General features: G+C 43.6%; 1 long non-coding RNA gene across 2 annotated transcripts in view; it reads left to right on the forward strand.

Moving 5' to 3' along the window:
- Positions 1–8135: 8135 nt before the first annotated feature.
- Positions 8136–14996, forward strand: part of LOC146895797 (uncharacterized) — a 52706-nt gene continuing 45845 nt past the window's right edge. For both annotated transcript variants that reach the window (XR_015739368.1, XR_015739367.1), the window contains exon 1: positions 8136–8281. This is a non-coding gene — a long non-coding RNA (uncharacterized LOC146895797). The remainder of the gene's footprint in view (positions 8282–14996) is intronic.

Here is a 14996-nt window from a genome sequence, read left to right on the forward strand (position 1 = left end):
CAGATGACTGCAGATTTCTCCAGAAACCCGCTTCTTCGCGAAACTCGATGGTTCTTTTCTATTCAAGGTCAGCGGCAAACAGAGGTTGAGACTGTGGACACCTAACTGGCCCAGGTATCCCCATGTCCTCCCAGGTTTTGGAGGTCCCTTCCCAGAACTTATCCACACCTGAAGAAACAGGAGTGGAAGACTAAAGCTAATGCCGTAGCTGGGGTCACTTAAAGCCTGAGGAGCATGTGAGGATACGCAGGTGATGACTGAGCAGGATGTCTCTCCGCCCAGTCTGGCAGAGGGCAGAGTTTTTGTTTCCCTCGGTTGCCAAGACCTTTTTCACCACCCCTCCTCGCCCAAACCTGCAATATTCACTCTCAGAAGAAAGACAAATCTGGCTTGTTTTATTTCTGGTTTTTAAAACCAGAACCTGCTCGGAACCTGCCCACTACGGTGGGATGCCTGCCAGCTGCCCCAGGGATCCACCTAGCTCCCTTCTCCAGCACTCACTTCCAAGTGCACAGCACCTACCTGGTGGCTTATAATTTAATTTAAGTTTTGGAATGTGAGTTCTGGGAACCAAGCTCACTCAGGTCCTCATGCTTGCAAGGCAAACACTTCAATAACTAAACTGTCCACACCCCAGCCTAGAGCAACTTCTTAAGATTTCCTCTTCAGTGATTTTTCCAACCACAGCATCCTTCCAGTCATTCATGCATCCACCCAGCTAACAGTTTGGTGCTGGTTAAACAACCGCAAGTGAGTGTTTGAGTGTGGTGTTGAGAAGGAGTAAAATGATCACACCGTATGGAATCTGAGAAGTTTCAGGGTTTGGTGGGCGACCTTGTTGTATGATTTTTCTCATTACCATTCAGAGATTTTCAATTCTACCAAGTCGCCATGGACAGAAGAGTGTTGCAGCTCTAATTAGCCTGAACTGGCTCATATGATGTCCCAGAATATGAGACTAATTACTAAGTCACTTGCATAAATGAAAACCGCCAGGTCACTTGCATAATCTCCTTAACCCCATTCATTCCAGCAGGAAAGTTTCACCCTTTGACACGTGAGGATTGAGCAGGGAAAATTTTTAAAATGCTACATGCATTTTAACTGCTTAAATTTCTGAAAGCCATATCTGTAGCCCACACTCATTGAAATCATCTCTGGGGCTGACTCCATGACCATCTGCAGACTGGTGTGAGTCTGGCAGCCAGAGGAAAGACAGGAGTGCACAGGGTCCACCCTGTTCTCAGCGGGCTCTCATTCGGAGTCCTATCTAATGTATTCCTGCTCTTGTTCTCCCAGGGACCTGCCTGTTTCACCAGCTTGTTTCAGGCTCAGACTGCTAAGTCCTCCCTGGGTGGAAACACTCAGGCAAACTACTGTTGCCACCATCCTCAGGAGTCCCCCAGAGAGCTCTGCTGAGGTGAAGCCAGAGTCTTGACTTCACCACAGAAAAGAATTGCAGGATGAGTGAGTCTGGAGCAGAATCAGAGTTGCTTAAAGGAGATTCAGAACACGAGAGTCAGAAGAAAAAGGCTCCTGGGAGCGAAGCCATATCTGAGGATGTGGACGTGGTCTTCTGAAGACAAGCCACTAGTGAGTACAAGGGTTGCCAAGTATGCAAGGATGCACTTCACGGGTGACTAAGGGACTTTTTTTTTTTTTTTCAAATGTGTTCAATATATCTTTTGTGGGTTCACTGATGGAAACCAAGCTGGTGAGTAAAAGCCTAGATCAAAGATAGGGCAGGGCAAGAGCTTTTTTAGTTTTTAATATAAACCAAGTTTTAGTTTTGTGAGAGTCCCAGAAATACTGCTAAGTGAATCAGGCCACATCGGAAGGTCCTATGAGCTTGGGCTCTCAGCTTGGCTCACTGCCAGCCTAACATTTTAATTTGAAAGTGTCTCTGTATGAAAGAAATATTGTCCCTGTGTCAGCAACCTTCACAGGAAGTTGGGATTGTGATGGGCTCCTGACTCTGGAGAGAATCCCCAAACACATTCTTCCCGCTTCCTGGAGACTTTTTAGGGTTTGTTTATTTGGTTTTTTCTCTCTATGCTCTGTCCTCCAGAGAGACATTTTAGGTTTGGGCTTTTTTTTGAGACGTTTTAGGTTTTTGTTGTTGTTGTTATTGTTGTTTTTTCTTTCTCTCTATGCTGTGTCCTCTGGAGCTGTTCCTGCTCAGGGATGAATCCAAGGCCATGTCCACAGTCTATGGATAGGAATGTCTTCTCCATAGACAGATCACCAGGCAGCCTTTAGCCCTGATCACCTCACACTTGAGACTTGGGGGCCATGAGTTTCCTGCTGTTCTCCTTCCCAGACTCCAAATTGTGCTCCTGGATCAAGATCCATGCAGAACTGTCTGGGCTTGGATCTAAGGAGTTCAGGGTGCAGCTGTTCTGGGTCCCTGAGTAGAGCAGGGCCCAGGGCTCACAGTTCAGGCCTCTTCACTTTTCCAGAGCCTGAGGACTGGGAACTTGAGGTTAGTTAGTGGCTGCTGATCCTCCCTTTGTAGTGACTGTGGGGAGAGGATGTGGGTGCTTTGAGAGGCTGGGGAGGGTGGGGAGTCTAGTCTGCTTTTTTCAACTAATGGGGAAATATGGTTCAGTGGATGGGCACACAGTAGATCTCGGGTTCTTCCTAGTCCTCATCTCAGGCTAAGAGCTCCCCAAAATCCAGAGACTTGAGCCCTCTACTCCTTACATTTCTCCCACTTGTTATGTGGTGGCTGACACAGGACACACTTGTCATCCTTTGTAGGATGACAGCGATGACCACAGTTGTGAAATGGATGATTCTGTATCTTAGCTATCGTGAATACTGCAGCAGTAAACATGGTGTGCAAACATCTGTGCAGGACTTAGAGAATATGTATATGTATATATATGCGCTCAGGAGTGGTATATCTGGGCTATAGTTTCAGTTGCTTGAGAACCCTACATCCTGATTTCCATAGTGGCCGAGTCAGTTATCATCCAACAGCACCTAACGGGGCTCCTCCTTCCTCACAGCCTGCTAGGGCTTGTTATTGTTTATTTTCTCAATGACAACTGATTTGACCAGAGTGGGTGGTACTGTCAAGTAATTAATTTGCATTTTCCTGAAGACTGAGAATGCTGAATGTCTTTTCGGATGTTTATTGCTCTATTGTGGTTCTTCTTTTCGGATCTGTCTATTCAGTCCATTGTTTCATTTATTGATTAGAAGGTGTGTGTGTGTGTGTGTGTGTGTGTGTGTGTGTGTGTGTGTGTGGTTTCTGTAGCTCTGTACACATTCAGACTTCAGCCTCTTGTCTGTGCTGTAGCTGACAAGAACCCCTATTCTGTGACTTTCTCTACATCTGCTGGTTGTGTCCTTTGCTGTGGGGAAGCTTGTCAATTTCAAGCACTCTCATTTTGTCATCCCTACGTGGGGAATACACCTTAGGGGGCAGTCCTTATTCCTGTGGTATATGAGACTTTCTCATAAGCTCCTTGTCTATACCTATATCTTATTCTGTTTACATTTTTCCTCTGGCAATTTCAAAGTTTCCGGTGTTATCTTAAGGTCTTTTGTCCATTTTAAATTGATTTCTGTAAAGTGTGAGGTTCTGTCCTTTGTCTTAATGTGTAGAGTCTCTTTGTCAACCCATGTGTGGCATAGAATGTGGGCAAGTTTGCCTTCTTAAAAATAAGTTTTAAAAACTGTGGTAAATACAGCTCAGATATTATATAAAAGGATATTTTTCTATTGTATATATGTGACAGATTTAGCCCTTTATACTATTATTAGAGTTTCTTTTCCACAGTGTTGTGTGGATGGCAGAGGCAACCCTGTATAAACCATGCAAAAAAAAAATCCCACTGTAACTATCTTTAAGCATACAGCAAATATTCTTTGGTATTTATTTTTGCAATAAAGCAGCTTTCCCTGGTTGATATACCATGCATTAGTTACATTTCTGGTTGCTGCAACAAACTACTGGACAAAAGCAACTTAATGAAGGTGGAGTTTATTTGGCCTCCCACTTTCAGGGGACAGTCCACTAGGTAGTCATGGGGGCCAGTATAGACGAACTTTCAAGTCAAGAATGTCAGCTCACAAATAACGACACATTAGACTTATTGCTAATCATGACAGCCTGGCCTATAGCTTAAGCATTTTCCTTACTAGCTCTTATAACTTAAGTTTATCCATATTTTTAATCTACATTCTTTTACGTGGTTTGGTTACCTTTACTCTGTACTGCCCATCTTTCTTCCTCTGCATCTGGCTAGCGACTCTGCTTTTCTTCCTCTCTGTCCCAACAGTCCCGCCTAAGTTCTACCTGCTGCTCATTCAGCTCTTTATTAAATCACCCGCAGTGACACATCTTCACACAGTGTAAAGGAATATTCCACAGCAGGCAAGAACCAGCGGTGTCTGCTGACAATGCACCCATAGCCAGGAGGTGGTGAAAGGGAGAAACACCTGTGCTTGGCTCCCTTTCTGCTTTTTATCCAGTCTGGGACCCCAGCCCAGGAGATGGTGTTTCAGACATTTAGGATGGATCTTCTCACCTAATCTACTCCCAAGCAGACATGTCTTGAGAGGAGCCTTCTAGGGGCCTCTTCAACTTGCCTATAAACATGAAACATCACATACTAAGTACCTCCTTAATTTTTAATCTTTTGTTTTTTTCATATCAAGAGTGTCTTGAAAACTGTTGGGCCCGGGTCTACCCTTGCTCCTGGGGTGCATCTTGAGGACAGTTTCTGGTCAGCTAGCTAAACATCTTGTTTCTGTGCTCCCTCTGCCCTAGCCTGGTGATTAGCTGAAGGGCATTGTTTCATCTTTGGTATGGTAATTTCCCACCTGCCTAGGAGGAAATCCTTATGCAGCAGCCAGGTCCCACCTACCTGGAAGAAAATCCTTATGCAGCAGCCAGCTCCCACCTTCCTGGGAGGAAATCCTTTTGCAACAGCCAGGTATAATAGTTTTTCCCCTCTTGTGTGTTTCTTTCAATCTCCAGGCCTTTGCCCGAACTCGTGATAGGTACAGAGGCATGCGAACACAGACTCGGGTGTTACAGAAAACCATGTTTACAGATTAGTGTTTTAAAGATTCAACCTAAGAGTTTAAGCTATTTAATTGATGGATTCCATAATTTATATCTATTGTACTCACTAAAATACTCATCCCTGACACCTTATTATCTCCTTATTCTACATTTGGGGTTTTATTTACCTATCTCTGGACTCTGTTTTTAAGCAGATTTTCTTCTGCTTGAAATGTTTTGCAATCTAATGGTTGAGGAGGAAGTATGACTCATACCACTGAAGCAGTCCCCATAGCATAATTTTCAGATCACATATTCTTAGTGTATATAAATGACACTGAGTTTTTTGTTTGCTGATTTTTTTATTCTAACACTTTATACATATTTTATCACTCTCAACTTCACTTTGCTGGAATCATCAGGGTTGTCTAAATATACTGTTATGTCATGTGCAAGTAGAGTCTCCTCAACCTCTCCATTTCTGGGCTAGATGTGTTTTATTTCTTTTTATTGCCCAATACTCTAGCTAGGACTTCTACAGCTATATTGAGTTCAAGTTGTGAAAGCGGTATCTTTCTGAGTTGAACTTTTCACTTTCAACTGTTCTGTGAGCTGTGTTGTACTGTAAATCTTTTGTACATGTGTGTGTGTGTGTGTGTGTGTGTGTGTGTGTGTAAAGATATTATTCCCATAAACTTTATCAGACAGTGTGCTCAGTATGTTAAGTGTTGTCAGGGTTTCTGTCCTGCCCAGTTCCCACAATTGTTAAGTCCCAAAGAAATCACACAAAGGTCTACATTAGTTATAAAGTGATTGGCCCATTAGCTCAGGCTTCTTATTAACTCTTATAACTTACATTAGCCCATTATTCTTATCTATGTTAGCCGCATGGCTCGGTACCTTTTTCATTGAGGCAGTCACTTCTTCCTTCTTCTGTGTCTAGGCAGGACTGCAGAGAAATGGGCTTTCCTCTTCCCAGAATTCTCCTGTTCTCATTGTCCTGACTCTTCTTCCAGTCTGGTTGTCCCACCTATACTTCCTGCCTGGCTACTGGCCAATCAGTGTTTATTTAAAACATAATTGACAGAATACAGAATTTTCCTACACCAGTTAATTGTCTTTTATCAGATGTTATCAGAAAGTTTGTTAAGTTTTGAACCCGTCTCTGCACTTCTTGGTGGGATCATGAAACCTTTTCTCTCATTCTCTTCACATGGTGTATCCACATCACATTTGTGGACTTGGGCATCACTGAGCAGTCCTTATCCAAGAATGCCCAAGTTAGGACAGAGAGATTCAGGGGTAAAGAAATAAGTGTTCTCAGTAAGTTTTTTCCTTCTTCATTGATTTTTTTTCTAGTGTACCTATGTTTCCTATTTTTTGCAGATTCTTTTATTTTCTGTCTTCTGATTTCCAGAGGTTCCTCTGCACTGCATTCACTTTTAGGGTGTAAATTAAGACTGTGGACTGGAAGTCTTACTTCTTTATAAATATTTATTATTTTATATTCCCCATAAGCCATTCTTTCACTTGTGTATGGGAGACTGTTTCTCATAAAGTTATTTTTGATGTCTGTTTCAAGAAAATAACATTCACACAAAAGAAAGCAGTATCTTCAGACCTTATGATTTATCTCAGGAGAAAAGTTCATAGAGTTTTATTTTTCCTTTTTATTACTTTGTGTGTATGGGTGTTTTGTCTGAATGTATGTATGTGTACATCATGTACATGTTAGTTGACCATGAAGATCAAAAGAGAGTGTCAGATCCCCTGGCACTGTAGTTATAGGTAATTGTGAGCTCCATGTGGGTGTTTGTTATTGAATGTGGGGCCTCTGGAAGAGTATACACTGGCCTTCATTGCTGAGCCATCTCTCTAGCCTACTCATAGTTTGTTTATTGTTTACACAACAAATCGCAGTCTATCGTGATTACTCAGGTCATCAGGAGAACCTTACCTGGGCCAGCACACAGCACTTTTGTCTTCAAATTCTAGCAGACCTAAGGGATGAATGCACAGCCTCTGATGCCCATTCATCTTTGAGATTCAGCAATGAACTCCTTGATGATTTGAAAATTGCATCAATGTAGCTATGCACATCACTGAGAGGTCTGAATTTTAGGGTCTGACTTGGTACATGAGTAGGGAGCTGGAGAACCAGTGTGGTATGTAGTGTGCTCATACATCAGGTAGCAGTACTTGATTTGTTCTCAGATTTGAATGTCTGAAGCTCCCAGGTTATTCTGGCGAACCAGATGACTTATGAGTGATACTAGAAATGATTGAAACTGATATTTATGGACACATCCCTGTAGTGGCATTTCAATTGTATTTTATTAAACAAAGCTTGCCTCGGGATCATGAAGTTAAACAGTCACCCTTATCAGCCTTATAGCCAAGCAGTGGTAACACACACCTTTAATGCCAGTAGCCACACTAGTGGCCATAGAAATCAGGAGGTACTTATCTTTAATCCCAGTGGTGCACACCTTTAATGCCAGCCCTATACAGGATTATAAAACAGGAGAAGACAGTTTGCAGACATAGTCTAATTCTGAGATTCCTGGACGCAGCAATGCCATTTCGGACTGAGGTCGAGGTCAGAGCTCAATACCTCAAAAGCTGGCTGCTTTGTTTTTCAGATCTTCAAGTTGAACTCCAATTTCTCTCTCTGAGTTTTTATTAATTGTGCTTCACATCCCTGCTCTTTTTTTTCTGCTTTTTTTCCCCCCATTGGTTGGAGAGACAGAAGTGTTAAGCTGTGAAGTGGTTTGGGGGATGAAGGACTTCCTAAGAAAATGAAAGACAGCTTAAAGCATTAACAACCCGTTTGCTGTTGTCATTTTATACCCGAAGGACGATCTCACTTATTAGAAACAAAGAAGGGACTGGAAATCAAATAATGTGTGTCCTCTAAAGAGCTGACACTTTGGGCTTTAATCTGTCTGTTGGGGGAAAGTCCTCTGCTTTGATGGAAAAGTCGCTTGTTGCTTTCAGTCTTTCCTGGACACTCTCTTCAGAACAGGAGCGAGGCTGCTTAGAACAGGAAATAAGCAAATTCCTGTGGTTGAGAAAGTGAAACTTAGAAGTTTTAGAGGACTCACTCAGGCTGTAGAAGGAGACCCTGACCAGCTTCAGAGAAGATCCCAGACCTGTCCCTAGGCTGCAAGCTGTGCAGTTTCAGCTGTGCTGTCCCCTGAGTCACAGCCTGAGCTGAGGTGGGCTCTGCAGGGAGGCAGCTGCTGTGAATCCATCCTGGCTCCTGTAAGTAACTCCTCACCCTGTTAGCAATCCCAAAGAAAACCCAGTGGTCCCCCAAGGGGGAACTTTGTGCTGTTGGTACTCTGTTCTGTCAGAGGTTCCCTTCCTGGGGTGAGTGTGAATGTGTGTGTGTGTGTGTGTGTGTGTTTGTGTGTGTGTGTGTGTGTGTGTGTGTCTATGCATGTGTGCATGCTCACACATCTCCCCAGATCAAGTCTCTGGTACAACACCAGTTTTTATAAGATCCAATCGGTTTGAGCGATTATGCCTTGGTTTGATACCAGGAGACAGTCGAATAGTGTGGCAGGCTTTATCTGCATAGCTGTTGTCATCCTGGGTGTGAGGATGCTGGCTATGTGATGTCGCAGTGTGATCGGTAATGAAAAGTCCCCAGACTATCTTACAAAAGACACAGCTTTAATAAAACAGAAGGAAAAACTTACACAGAATCCCATCCGTCTGGAATTCTGGATCCAGGCCAAGTCTAGAGGGAGAGAGAAAGAGAGCGGGGCTTTCACCAGCAGGTTTATAGGTAAACTTTTGCCTAGGGCAACACGCCCCACGAAAAGGATGTGATTGGCTAAACTCCCCTGTCAGCTATGTAAAGACACTCTATAGAAATGTAGGGAAGGTTGAAATTTACAAAGTCAATCACTGATCAGGCCTGCAGTCTGGAGTGGAGGTACAGAACACAGGGAATCTGTCTCTTCTACTCCACAGCACCATTAATTGCAGATAGATTCTCAGGGATCTCTGGAGACTCAGGAGCCCCTCTCCCTCCATGAAGGGAAGGCTAACAAACCTGCTTTTGTGCAGAGATCATGTAAGGACTCAGAGCTGTTGGAGTTCAAGAGTTCAAGGTCACACCATGACTGGAAAAGAGGGTTCTCTTACATCCTTTCTTGCTCTCTTTAAGAGATTCTTGACTCTTGGGTGCGTCTGATTTAGAAAATGCTTTTACTCCTATGTCATGCTCTCATCTTCTTGGAAAAAGAATTTGATGGCTTGGTTGAGGAACTCTCCATTTGACTTCATGGGCCTCTCTTTCTTCTATGGCTTGTGGCAGTTGATGGGACAGTTTATGAGCAGCTGAAGATTTCTGTCTGGAAAGGTTTTGTAGTGAGATCCAAAGCTCCAGACTGAGAGTCTGAAAGTACTTAACCCTTTACTTAGGAGAGAAGTATGACAGGCATCGCTTACCTTGTACCCCAATATCCCATGACCCCTAAAATTTAAGATGGTTTAGAGGACAGGCAACCCAACCACTTCTGCAACAGATTCATTCTGGGGTCAGCAGCCTCTCAGGTGCGTGTGGCACAGAGGGAAGTGAGACAGAAAGAGTGGACAGGCTGTCCTGGTTGACTGTGTGAAAATACCTTTGCAGTTGTGTTTGTGATGAGTACATGGTAAGGGTCCCTCTAAAGGCCATGACAGGACTGCATGCAAGCGATGCGTTCAGAAACTTGTTATGTTCAGTTCTCATTGTCTGAGCAGAAGAAAGGATATTGAACTGGTAACCAGACAGTCAAAAGATCAGTGCTGGGGGCTGGGAGGATGGCTCAGTGGGTAAAGCCCTTGTTATGGAAAAGTGAAGACCAGAATTCACATCCCAGATACCCAGTGGGACACCTGTTCCATGTCCTCAGCAGACTAACCCTACTAAGAACCAGAGTGAGACCCCAGTCTGTTCCCTACCTCCTTGGCGACAAGATTTTCTCTTCACATTCTTGTAAATGTAAGTGGAAATAATACCAGACCAATGATGACAGGGATTACTACTGCTGTGACATCAGATTCTTTGTTATTGGGGAATGGCCTGGTAGACGAAAGCTGGGAGGAAGATGTAACCTTTGTGGTATCTGTGGCCCTTGACATTCGTCTTTAAAAAAAAATTAGGAAAACTCTGAATAAAGCTAAAAACCACACCTCCATCAACACCTTCTCTCTCCAGGAAGTCCAAGGGACTTATTTGCAATAACTATGTGCAATAACTGTTTACAATTCCTGAGTAGAGAGAGGAGTAGAGCTGTGTGGAGGATGTTCTTGCAGAGTTTATGTCATTGCCAAAGAAAACAAATGTCTATCACGCCATCAAACAATGTGACATATTTACTTTGGTTAGGACTTTCTGGATGGTGGCTCAATTGGTGCCAGAGGAAGATAGTGAAGCCTCTCAAAGTGATGTGGAGCTGGAAGGGCAGCTATAAGTGAGGCAGAAAAGGCTGGAGATTTACATGATGCATGCAGACTTGGGGCCAATTAGCAGGCCATGTAGTGTGTGGACCATTGGTTAGTAGGGAATGAGAAACATTGGGAGGTGAGATGAGATAGAGGAATCCTTGTGGTCATCACTGGATCTCAGACAGGAAGACCACCAGAAAATGATCCACCCAGTCTATTAAATGTGGTATAAATGTTTTCCGATAATTTAGGTAATATCTACTTGGCTTTTCCTTCTGGTTCTTTAAGAGTTCCTTGAGCCAGTGCCAGAAGTCTGGTGTGGAGATTATCTTGAGATCTTTTATGAACTACTCCTCATTTGTGGTACCTCCAGCGTCAAGACTAATCGGTGTCCAGCTCATATTTAGAGTATTCAAGATGAAGAAGTACTGTCCACTGATGTTAAATGTCCAGGAGGCAACAACACTTTGTCTGTGTTCATACAGAGAAAGCATGGTGGCCTGTAAAGTGGGCTGACCTGCAAACCACACAAAACACCATCCTGCTTCACTCTCATAGATCCATCACTTCTCCAAAGGTCAGGACTTTCCCACTGGCTTATGTATCATAATCCTGTCCACATGACTTGCTCTTTGTACCACAAGCTTCCAAGGTTAGACCAATGCTCAGCTCTCTCACACAGATACACTCACCATCTCATTCCCACATGTACTCTGCCCTTCCTCTCTGTTGCCACCTGTCTCTGCCTCAGTACTGATCCCACACTTACCACTGGTCTCAGTCATCCCTTGTATAGAGTTAGCCAACATCTTCCTGAGCTCTTGCCCCAAGTATTCCAGATCAAATCTGTCCACACAGGAGTGGCATCTGCAGCCTTCCACAGGTTTCCCAACGGTGTGCTTCTGTTGTCATTGTCATACTGCAGGAGAGGCTCTCCATCCACTGAGCACTGCCCTTCACACCAGGACTGCCCAGGTGTGGTACTAGCCTTCACAATGATGTCACAATTAAGAGAGTGTATATCTGTGAGAGAAACAAGGTGCAAAGAGGGAGCAGAAAGTCATAGGACTTATGGTTCTGTGACACTATATGGCATACTGAATCCCTATGAAGGGCAAAAGGGCAGGAAGAGAAACCTCTACTCAAGATGTGCACTGGTTTCTGGTTCCTTATTTCCTGCCATCTTTGACTGTCTGAGGGTGGTAGGAGCCTGAGATGCACACAGTGTCACCAGGAACATTTCACTCACAAGTACTTTTAGGGACTTTAATGAAGTACTGAAGAATAAAATATATATGATAGTATCTGTTCCTGGGACTGAAAATCTACTGAATGCACAGAAAGGAGGCATCATAAAACACGTGGTAATTTCGACATGGAGCCTGGAGTTCAGGAAAGGTCTCCTGGACTGTGTGGCAACTTGTCATGGGAGTAAATCTGCCACCTGTGAGCATAGTACTCACCATGTTCCCACTGGGCTCCTTCACACAGCAATGCTGGACATCAGATCTCAAATTCCCTCCCATTAAACCACACCCCTAACTCTTTCTCAAGAAGAGATCTCTGTCTGACCTGCTCTAAGCCCTGATCTCTCTCCTCTTCCTCAGACAGTTGTTTCCCAGCACACTTATGGCCCCTGGTCTCCCAGACTTTCCCTAGCAGCAACAGAGACACAATATCCTAGAGCTGTTCTGTTCAGCAGAATGTAAGAAAAATCCAGTTAGAAGTTTGATAAAAGGAAACTGTTTTGCCAAAGCAGGAAGAAGAATTTATGAAGGTGATTGAAAGAAAGCATCCCTGACAACATCCAAATACACACTAATAATTAATAATAATAATAATAATTATTATAAATGTCTTAGAAAGAAGTATTTAAACTCACACTTCCAGATCTGTGAAGGAAAACAATTTTATATTTTCTTACAACTGTGTCACAGCAGTATTTATTAAACAATTTTCTAAAAAACCTTGTTTCTCACCAAGCAGGCTAGACAGGCTTGCCACTGACTCCAGAGTTCTCTGCACCCCTCCTTCCTAGTACTGATAGGAAAACCACACACTCCCACACCTAGCTCTATTACAGGGTTGCTAGGAAACAAACCCATGTATTCACAGAGGTGAAGCAGCCCCTTTTCTGCTCAGCTCTCTCCCCATGTTTGGACACACTAACTTTCATTAGGCAGCGAACAGCCCTGATTTTCTGGAGACAAAGCCCATGTGTTCCAGGAGTGCTTGTAAAGGCTGGGCCATACTGCATGAAACAGGAAGTCCAGAACTTCTAAAGCTGGAAGGGAAGTGCATGGGTAAAGTCTCAGAAGAGTACATCTAAGTACATTTGTCGAAGTAGATGTGATATGAAATACGTCCACTCTCTTCCATGGAGAAACATAGATGACTCTGGATTGCCAAGCATGGAAAGGATGTTCAGGGAGAAGGGCACAGGCCTTGGCAGATGCCTACGTATGAAAACTATACAAGGTCAGGACTGTGGAGGTTTGAATAAGAATGACCTCCATAGGCTCATGTATTTGAATATTCATCAGGTGTTGGAACTTCCTAAGAGGAATTGGGAGTGTGGCCAAGTTTCAGTAGATGTGACCTTATTGGAAGAAGTATGTAATCAGGGGTGGGCGTTCAGGTTCTCTTCTTGCTGCCTTTGGATCTGGATGTAGAACGCTCAGCTACCATATCTGCCTGGGTACCACCATGGAGGATAATGAGCTAAACCTCTGAAACTGTAAGCAAGCCCCAATTAAAGACTTTCTTTTCTGAGAGTTGTCATGGTCATAGTGACTCTTCACAGCAATAAAACTCTGAGCAAGTCCATGTTTCTCACACAACTTGCTTTTGGAATGTGTTATCACAGACAAAGAATGAGACTAGAATAACACAGTCTAGATCGATTCCCTAAACATACTGTAGTACTTCAGGGATATCTTCCTGGAACTGGTCAGAGGCTAACCCACAGCACAGGTCACAGAAAATCTAAGCTGGTTATATCTGGCAGTGGGGGAGGAAAAAGTGAGGTGGGGAGGAAGTGGAAATTTTTAATAAATAAAGTAAAAAAAATAAAAAAATTAAAAAGTCATTCATTACAGTACTTACCATAAACAAATAAATGCATGTTATAATAAAAAAAGAGAGTTGGGGTCAAAAATCTCAGAGAAGTACATGTGTCAGAATGGATGGAACAACAAAGATTTCCAGGGGAAGTGTGCAGAGACCATGCTGTTTGTGGATGCTGGAGCATCCCTGCTGAGAAGCACAGTGAGGACCAGGGAGAAGGGCACCAGCATTGCTAAGCTCAGGGATGATGATGCTTTATCAAGGCTGTTGTTGGTGTTAGGAAACTGTATTCCTGAACCCTAGCAGTATGGTACAGAAAACCCCATGGGGTTGAATGGTCAGGAGAAATTAACAGCAAAGGCAATAGTTCATTGATAAGAAAGAGGTCCCACTTTAAAGTCTAACTGCTTTATGACTATGGTGGTCATAGTCAACAGAACACAAAAATCCTAAATACAGAAAGATGGTTAGCCAACCTAGATGTGGCTGGGTTTTAATAATTAAAGACAAGCTGGGTGGGGGTGGCAAATGCCTTTAATTCCAGTACTCAGTGAGGCTGAGACAGGCAGATCTCTGTGAGTTTGGGGTCATTCTTGTCTTTAAAGTAAGTTCCAGGACAGCCAGAGGTAAATAGAGAAACCCTGTGTCAAAAACCAAAAGCAAAATAAAACAAAACAGAAACCCAAAATAAGCAAAGAAAAAGAAGACAAAACATGACCAAGAAGCTAAAAGCTGTTGTCTCATGAAAACCCCAACTCCTGTGCCCATTGTTTAAACTGAACTGTTGGGGAAGTGGTTACGGGCACCTGTTCTTGTAGCTGATCCAGGTTTGATTCTCAGCAACCACACTGCCTGTAAAACTCAAGTTCCAGGGTACCCAATGTCCTCTTTGTTCTATGACAGCTGTCAGAGACCCCAGACAGCTCAGTAGAACGAAAAGGCACAGAACTAGGGAAAGATTGCGTCCGGTGGCTGCAGCCTTTGCCATGGTTCCTTCCTGAGGCCAGGCACGCACAGGTGTGACTGCAGCTGCAGAGAGAATGGGGAGTCCTCAGGACTGCCCCACAGAGAACCCTGCACAGAGATTCACAAACGTTTGGGGCATCTGTGGGTAGAGATGAGTCAGAGAGTGAGAGCACCAGTTGCTCTTTAAGGAACCAGGCTGGATCCCCAGCACTCACACAGTAGTTCACAGCCTGAGTAACTGAGGTTCCAGGGGATTCCGTGCAGGCTCCTGGACTCCATGAGCACTGCACACACACAGTGCAGAGAAACACACATGGATAAAGTGCTTATATACATGAAATAAAAATGGTTTTTCTCCCTGTTTTAGAAGAGACTTTTAGAGAGAAAAAGTTCAGATCCCTGGATAATTTTTTAATTTTGTGTTATTTTTTCCAGTGTGTTCTTCCTGGTGAGCTGTATGTTTGTGAAGGTGTGAGTCTGTGGTGTATACTTATAGGACAGAGAT

This window comes from Myodes glareolus, chromosome 1, assembly GCF_982192425.1.
Source record: "Myodes glareolus chromosome 1, mMyoGla1.1, whole genome shotgun sequence".
NCBI lineage: Eukaryota > Metazoa > Chordata > Mammalia > Rodentia > Cricetidae > Myodes > Myodes glareolus.